Here is a 7,534-nt window from a genome sequence, read left to right as displayed (position 1 = left end):
CTCAGGCGTTACACACACTCCACTTAATAGACATTTCGAGGACTCAGGCGTTACACACACTCCACTTAATAGACACTTCGAGGACTCAGGCGTTACACACACTCCACTTAATAGACATTTCGAGGACTCAGGCGTTACACACACTCCACTTAATGTCGCCGAGGACTCGGACGTTACACACTCCAATTAATAGACACTCGAGGACTCAGGCGTTACACACACTCCAATTAATAGACACTTCGAGGACTCAGGCGTTACACACACTCCAATTAATAGACACTTCGAGGACTCAGGCGTTACACACACTCCACTTAATAGACGCTCGAGGACTCAGGCGTTACACACACTCCACTTAATAGACACTCGAGGACTCAGGCGTTACACACACTCCACTTAATAGACACTTCGAGGACTCAGGCGTTACACACACTCCACTTAATAGACATTTCGAGGACTCAGGCGTTACACACACTCCAATTAATAGACGCTCGAGGGACTCAGGCGTTACACACACTCCAATTAATAGACGCTCGAGGACTCAGGCGTTACACACACTCCACTTAATAGACGCTCGAGGACTCAGGCGTTACACACACTCCACTTAATAGACATTCGAGGACTCAGGCGTTACACACTCCATTAATAGACACTCGAGGACTCAGGCGTTACACACACTCCAATTAATAGACGCCGAGGACTCAGGCGTTACACACACTCCAATTAATAGACGCCGAGGACTCAGGCGTTACACACACTCCACTTAATAGACACTTCGAGGACTCAGGCGTTACACACACTCCACTTAATGTCGCCGAGGACTCAGGCGTTACACACTCCACTTAATGTCGCCGAGGACTCAGGCGTTACACACACTCCAATTAATAGACGCCGAGGGACTCAGGCGTTACACACACTCCAATTAATAGACACTTCTAGGACTCAGGCGTTACACACACTCCACTTAATGTCGCTCGAGGACTCAGGCGTTACACACTCCACTTAATAGACGCTCGAGGGACTCAGGCGTTACACACACTCCACTTAATAGACACTTCTAGGACTCAGGCGTTACACACACTCCAATTAATAGACACTTCGAGGACTCAGGCGTTACACACACTCCACTTAATAGACTCTTCTAGGACTCAGGCGTTACACACACTCCAATTAATAGACACTTTGAGGACTCCGGCGTTAACAAACTCGTCTTGAATGACTCTTTGGGGGACTCTGATACTGATATACAAACAATTGAGGATAGAAAAACACACCACACTGTATTGTACTAGCAAACTTTTTTAAATTGACTTTGCAATATATAACATTGACAGGATGTTGCAAAGAATATTACATGCAAATGCACTGCATGCACAATCATTCTCTTAATCCTAAGAAATGCCAAGATGTTGAAAGAGCAGTGAACACATTGTAGAAGATAAAATATAATATATAACGAGATCGAGAACCTTGGCCTAAACAATTAACTATATCTTCATTCCTCCCTCTTTTCCTCTACTTCACTTTCACTCCTCCCTCTTTTTGTCTACTTCACTTTCACTCCTCCCTCTTTTCGTCTACTTCACTTTCACTCCTCCCTCTTTTCCTCTACTTCACTTTCACTCCTCATCTTTTCCTCTACTTCACTTTCACTCCTCCCTCTTTTCCTCTACTTCACTTTCACTCCTCCCTCTTTTCGTCTACTTCACTTTCACTCCTCCCTCTTTTCGTCTACTTCACTTTCACTCCTCCCTCTTTTCACTCTACTTCACTTTCACTCCTCCCTCTTTTCGTCTACTTCACTTTCACTCCTCCCTCTTTTCCTCTACTTCACTTTCACGCCTCCCTCTTTTCCTCTACTTCACTTTCACGCCTCCCTCTTTTCCTCTACTTCACTTTCACTCCTCCCTCTTTTCCTCTACTTCACTTTCACTCCTCCCTCTTTTCCTCTACTTCACTTTCACGCCTCCATCTTTTCCTCTACTTCACTTTCACTCCTCCCTCTTTTCGTCTACTTCACTTTCACTCCTCCCTCTTTTCCTCTACTTCACTTTCACTCCTCCCTCTTTTCGTCTACTTCACTTTCACTCCTCCCTCTTTTCGTCTACTTCACTTTCACTCCTCCCTCTTTTCCTCTACTTCACTTTCACTCCTCCCTCTTTTCCTCTACTTCACTTTCACTCCTCCCTCTTTTCCTCTACTTCACTTTCACTCCTCCCTCTTTTCCTCTACTTCACTTTCACTCCTCCCTCTTTTCGTCTACTTCACTTTCACTCCTCCCTCTTTTCCTCTACTTCACTTTCACTCCTCCCTCTTTTTTGCTCTACTTCACTTTCACTCCTCCCTCTTTTTGTCTACTTCACTTTCACTCCTCCCTCTTTTTGTCTACTTCACTTTCACTCCTCCCTCTTTTCATCTACTTCACTTTCACTCCTCCCTCTTTTCCGTCTACTTCACTTTCACTCCTCCCTCTTTTCCGTCTACTTCACTTTCACTCCTCCCTCTTCATCCCTTTCACTTCTACTTTTAACAACTGTTTTTCAAGAGAAAATGAAAAAGTGTTAAACACATAGTGGTGAACAGCTTATGAAACAAAATTCAAAAAAGTGCTGAATATTGAAAAGTCATTTTACTTCTACACGGCTACAAAGCACCCTTTTTTTTGAGAGTTGTGATCCTGTTTCGCACATAGTTTTTCAGGCCAGTCCATGTTCGCTCCTTCAAAGCCTCTGGCTCTGCTTCAATGCATCTTTCACAGTCTTGCTTACCAGGAACTTTGCATGTCTTGATGAACCTCATCATGTGCCTTTCTATTGCTTTTACCTCAATGTCCTCCCATTTTCTTTTTGGAGCCTTTAAAGAACCTGAAAAAAATAAGGAAATAAAGTTTTAAATCAGAACCAATCATGACATATTGTAATCTGTAGATTATTAGAAAATGTGAAAAGCCCTCAGATGCTTATTGCTCAGGGATGCCAACTGCTTACATTTCAGGAAAATTCCCAGCTTTGAAACCAAAATCAGTCACCTACATGATGTGTGTTTGAAAGAGTTTGTGTCGAGTGAGGATGGGGCCCAAATGGCCAATGGCAGTTAGTAATATTTGTGCTATTCTTTGACGATCTGACAGGAGTGCAGTTTTCGATAAACAGCTGAGAATAAGGTGAGGCTGCCTATGATCACATAATAGTATTAACACAATAATATTAATCTTCTGCTAAAGGTGCTGTTTCTCTCCTGGTAATGTTGTAATTAAAAATGACAAACAAAATTATCACGTTACCGTATGGGATTAATTAGTAAATTGTTCTTAATCGTGAGTAATGCATTTACCGTTGTGTTCTGATGTCCCAGTGTGTATACTGGGAGGACTTTTATAATGGCGTCTATGTTGTGTGGCGCTAGATGGCGCCACCAATCCAATGTTACTTTCAGTTTTTCCTGCCTTTCCACAGGTGTGAATGTGGGTTAATACACACAAGGTTTTTTAATAATACTCTTTTACAAGTGGTGTATGCTTTTTTTGAAACACTAAGTTTGAGTCATTGCAGTTTATATTGGTTATAATGATGCAAGTTCCTTGTGGCAATTCGCGAGCATATGTTAACCGCTATTTACCCTTTCATTTGCATAATAGTGCACATATTCATGAACGTGGCTGTATGGTTGCTGTGCAAAACCAAAAAAGAAAGCTATATACTTCCAACTGATTAATATTGTGGAGGATGAGTGTTAAAGAGATTTAATGCCCATTTTAGGACTGCATAATACATTTAATTTATTGATATATCAAGGGCTTGCAAAAATTACATTATTTTAATACTTTAACTTTCATGATGACTTTTTCTTACACAATTCCCACATTGAATGAAGTCACAACAATTGGATCAAAAAATAAAAATAGACTCATTCAGAATATCCCACAATATGCTGAAATTAACTATATTCATTTATTTTACAAAGCAAATACAAATAATTGCATTTTGATATCAATCGTAAATGGCATAAATAAATACAGTCAGGTCCATAAATATTGGGACATGGACACAATTCGAATCTGTTTGGCTCTATACACCACCACAATGGATTTGAAATGAAACGAACAAGATGTGCTTTAACTGCAGACTTTCAGCTTTAATCTGAGGGTATTTATCAGGTGAGCGGTGTAGGAATTACAACAGTGTGCATATGTGCCTCCCACTTTTGAGGGACCAAAAGTAATGGGACAGATTAACAATCATAAATCAAACTTTCACTTTTTAATACTTGGTTGCAAATCCTTTGCAGTCAATTAAAGCCTGAAGTCTGGAACGCATAGACATCACCAGGCGCTGGGTTTCATCCCTGGTGATGCTCTGCCAGGCCTCTACTGCAACTGTCTTCAGTTCCTGCTTGTTCTTGGGGCATTTTCCCTTCAGTTTTGTCTTCAGCAAGTGAAATGCATGCTCAATCGGATTCAGGTCAGGTGACTGACTTGGCCATTGCATAACACTCCACTTCTTTCCCTTGAAAAACTCTTTGGTTGCTTTCGCAGTACGCTTCTGGTCATTGTCCATCTGTACTGTGAAGCGCCGTCCAATGAGTTCTGAAGCATTTGGCTGAATATGAGCAGATAATATTGCCCGAAACACTTCAGAATTCATCCTGCTGCTTTTTCAGCAGTCACATCGTCAATAAATACAAGAGAACCAGTTCCATTGGCAGCCATACATGCCGACGCCATGACACTACCACCACCATGCTTCACTGATGAGGTGGTATGCTTTGGATCATGAGCAGTTCCTTTCCTTCTCCATACTCTTCTCTTCCCATCACTCTGGTACAAGTTGTTCTTTGTCTCATCTGTCCATAGGATGTTGTTCCAGAACTGTGAAGGCTTTTTTAGATGTTGTTTGCAAACTCTAATCTGGCCTTCCTGTTTTTGAGGCTCACCAATGGTTTACATCTTGTGGTGAACCCACTGTATTCACTCTGGTGAAGTCTTCTCTTGATTGTTGACTTTGACACACATACACATACCTCCTGGAGAGTGTTCTTGATCTGGCCAACTGTTGTGAAGGGTGTTTTCTTCACCAGGGAAAGAATTCTTCGGTCATCCACCACAGTTGTTTTCCGTGGTCTTCCGGGTCTTTTGGTGTTGCTGAGCTCACCGGTGTGTTCTTTCTTTTTAAGAATATTCCAAACAGTTGATTTGGCCACACCTAATGTTTTTGCTATCTCTCTGATGGGTTTGTTTTGATTTTTCAGCCTAATGATGGCTTGCTTCACTGATAGTGACAGCTCTTTGGCTCTTATAGTGAGAGTTGACAGCAACAGATTCCAAATGCAAATAGCACACTTGAAATGAACTCTGGACCTTTTATCTGCTCCTTGTAAATGGGATAATGAGGGAATAACACACACCTGGCCATGGAACAGCTGAGTAGCCAATTGTCCCATTACTTTTGGTCCCTTAAAAAGTGGGAGGCACATATACAAACTGTAGTAATTCCTACACCGTTCACCTGATTTGGATGTAAATACCCTCAAATTAAAGCTGAAAGTCTGCAGTTAAAGCACATCTTGTTCGTTTCATTTCAAATCCATTGTGGTGGTGTATAGAGCCAAAACGATTTGAATTGTGTCGATGTCCCAATATTTATGGACCTGAATGTATATTGTAAGTGACCTGCATGCAATTTGGAACAAAAGACAACTTTGTGATCTCTGGGATAGATCAGTAAATACTGTAGGCACCAATGCTCTTTTTGGGAAACACAGCCCTGATCTTTCCCATTATACATTTTAAAATTAATTTCAATTTAAAAGGTAAAATTTTAGCACTTTCAAAATCAGTGATTATTCATGATTAATGATGTAAAATTATGTGATTCATCACGATTAAAACTTTTAATTGACCGACAGCACTAGTTGTAATAAAAAACACAAGATTGTGTCATATTCTTATAAACAGCATTGTTTTATACTATGCATATGTTCTGTGATTAATGAATACAATTGTAATTACATAAAAAAAAGATGTGTGAAAATATAGAAGCCGAACAAAAGCCAGCAAAACAGCGAAACCTTACTGAATGTACATTTAAATCATTTACTTTCTTTAAACTTGCAGTCTATTTTCTCTAAAGAAAGCCCAGAGGCATACCCCAAGATATAAAACAACCTTTTTACTTCCGAACTGGCCTCCCTGATTGTTGTCTTTAGTTAATATAAAAGTAATTCTTGGTGATTAAATGATTGGTTAAAACTTTGCTTACTTTGATCCTTTTGTGATCCAGACAGTTGAGCCGTCTCTTCTGGGGATGCTGACTGAGATGGGTCGCTGCAATCCTCCTCATCACTTGACATATCATTAACGAGGGGTTCAAATTGTTCTAAAAGAAAGCATTGATGAATGAAAATATAATATCATCATAGCATCATACTTTCAAATGTAATTTTTTTTCTTACATTTTCTGTCAAAAAACTTGCATAGACAAAAATATTAGCATAGACATGCAAGCATGCTCATACCATTTGGGTCAATTTCAATCTCATCAAGCGTCTTTCCTTTGAAGTCTGAGAGTGTTCCCTTTTCCATTGCTAACAAGACCTTGCTCATCTTTGCCAGCTGCAGCGTCCCCTCCGATAAGCGGTAATATTGTCTGTGGATTCTGATATCATGACCGAGGAAATCAGCCAATTGATCTGCTTCGTTCTCATCAAGGTTCAAGATTTTTGACATGGTTGCTATGTGTTTCCTCAGCTTAGTTGATGACAGTGCTTCTGGATTCTTTATGCCACATTCCTGAGCAGCTCTGTAAATGCACTCTCCTCCTCGGTATGCAGGCATTGCTCCTGATCTGGCAAACAGAAAAGGATTCTCAGCTGGGACTTCACAAACCTCACGTGTTTCAACAAGCAGCTCCATGGCAGAAACCATTGAAGGCTTGAGAAGCACAGGAACCTTTCTCCCTCGTTTACCACGGATCTCAACTTCGGGTGAAGTGCAGACACAACTTTCTCTCGAACTCCGAAAGACAGATCGCTAGGTCTTCATGTAGCTCAGAAGAATCCCTGCTTTTAAAAGCTGCCAAAAGCATTCGTGATACCTCACCTTCTCTTCTTCTGTTGAACAGGATGACTTGCGTCAATGTGACCTTAGCAAGAGCTGAATAGCTTTTTGCCGATGGGCAGTTTCTGAGCTTGCTTAGGAACTGTTTGTGTTTCTTTCCAGATGTGCATGCAGAACTTTGACATCTTGAGTGAAAGGAATGATCTGAGGCGTGTTCCACTTGGCTTCTTTTAAAGTAGTTAAAGCACCAGCAGAAATGTATTCGTTCCATCTTGCCTGGTGTATTTTTCTGAAGTCTCGAGCACACTCAGCACGTTGATGGTCTCCGTACATCATGGCATTGCTCTCAACAATACTACAGATCTTGTTTAAAGAATGACCAAGTTTGAGAGCTAGAGAGGGAATGCGGTAGCAGTTTTTCTCTTCATCATAGCCAGATACAACTTTAACAGCTGAAATGACTTGTTTGAAATTTGCTGGAAT

The sequence above is a fragment of the Xyrauchen texanus genome, chromosome 12 (genome assembly GCF_025860055.1).
Source record: "Xyrauchen texanus isolate HMW12.3.18 chromosome 12, RBS_HiC_50CHRs, whole genome shotgun sequence".
Classification (NCBI taxonomy): Eukaryota; Metazoa; Chordata; class Actinopteri; order Cypriniformes; family Catostomidae; genus Xyrauchen; species Xyrauchen texanus.
The sequence above is the reverse complement of the archived record's forward strand: the minus strand, read 5'-3'. Positions refer to the sequence as shown.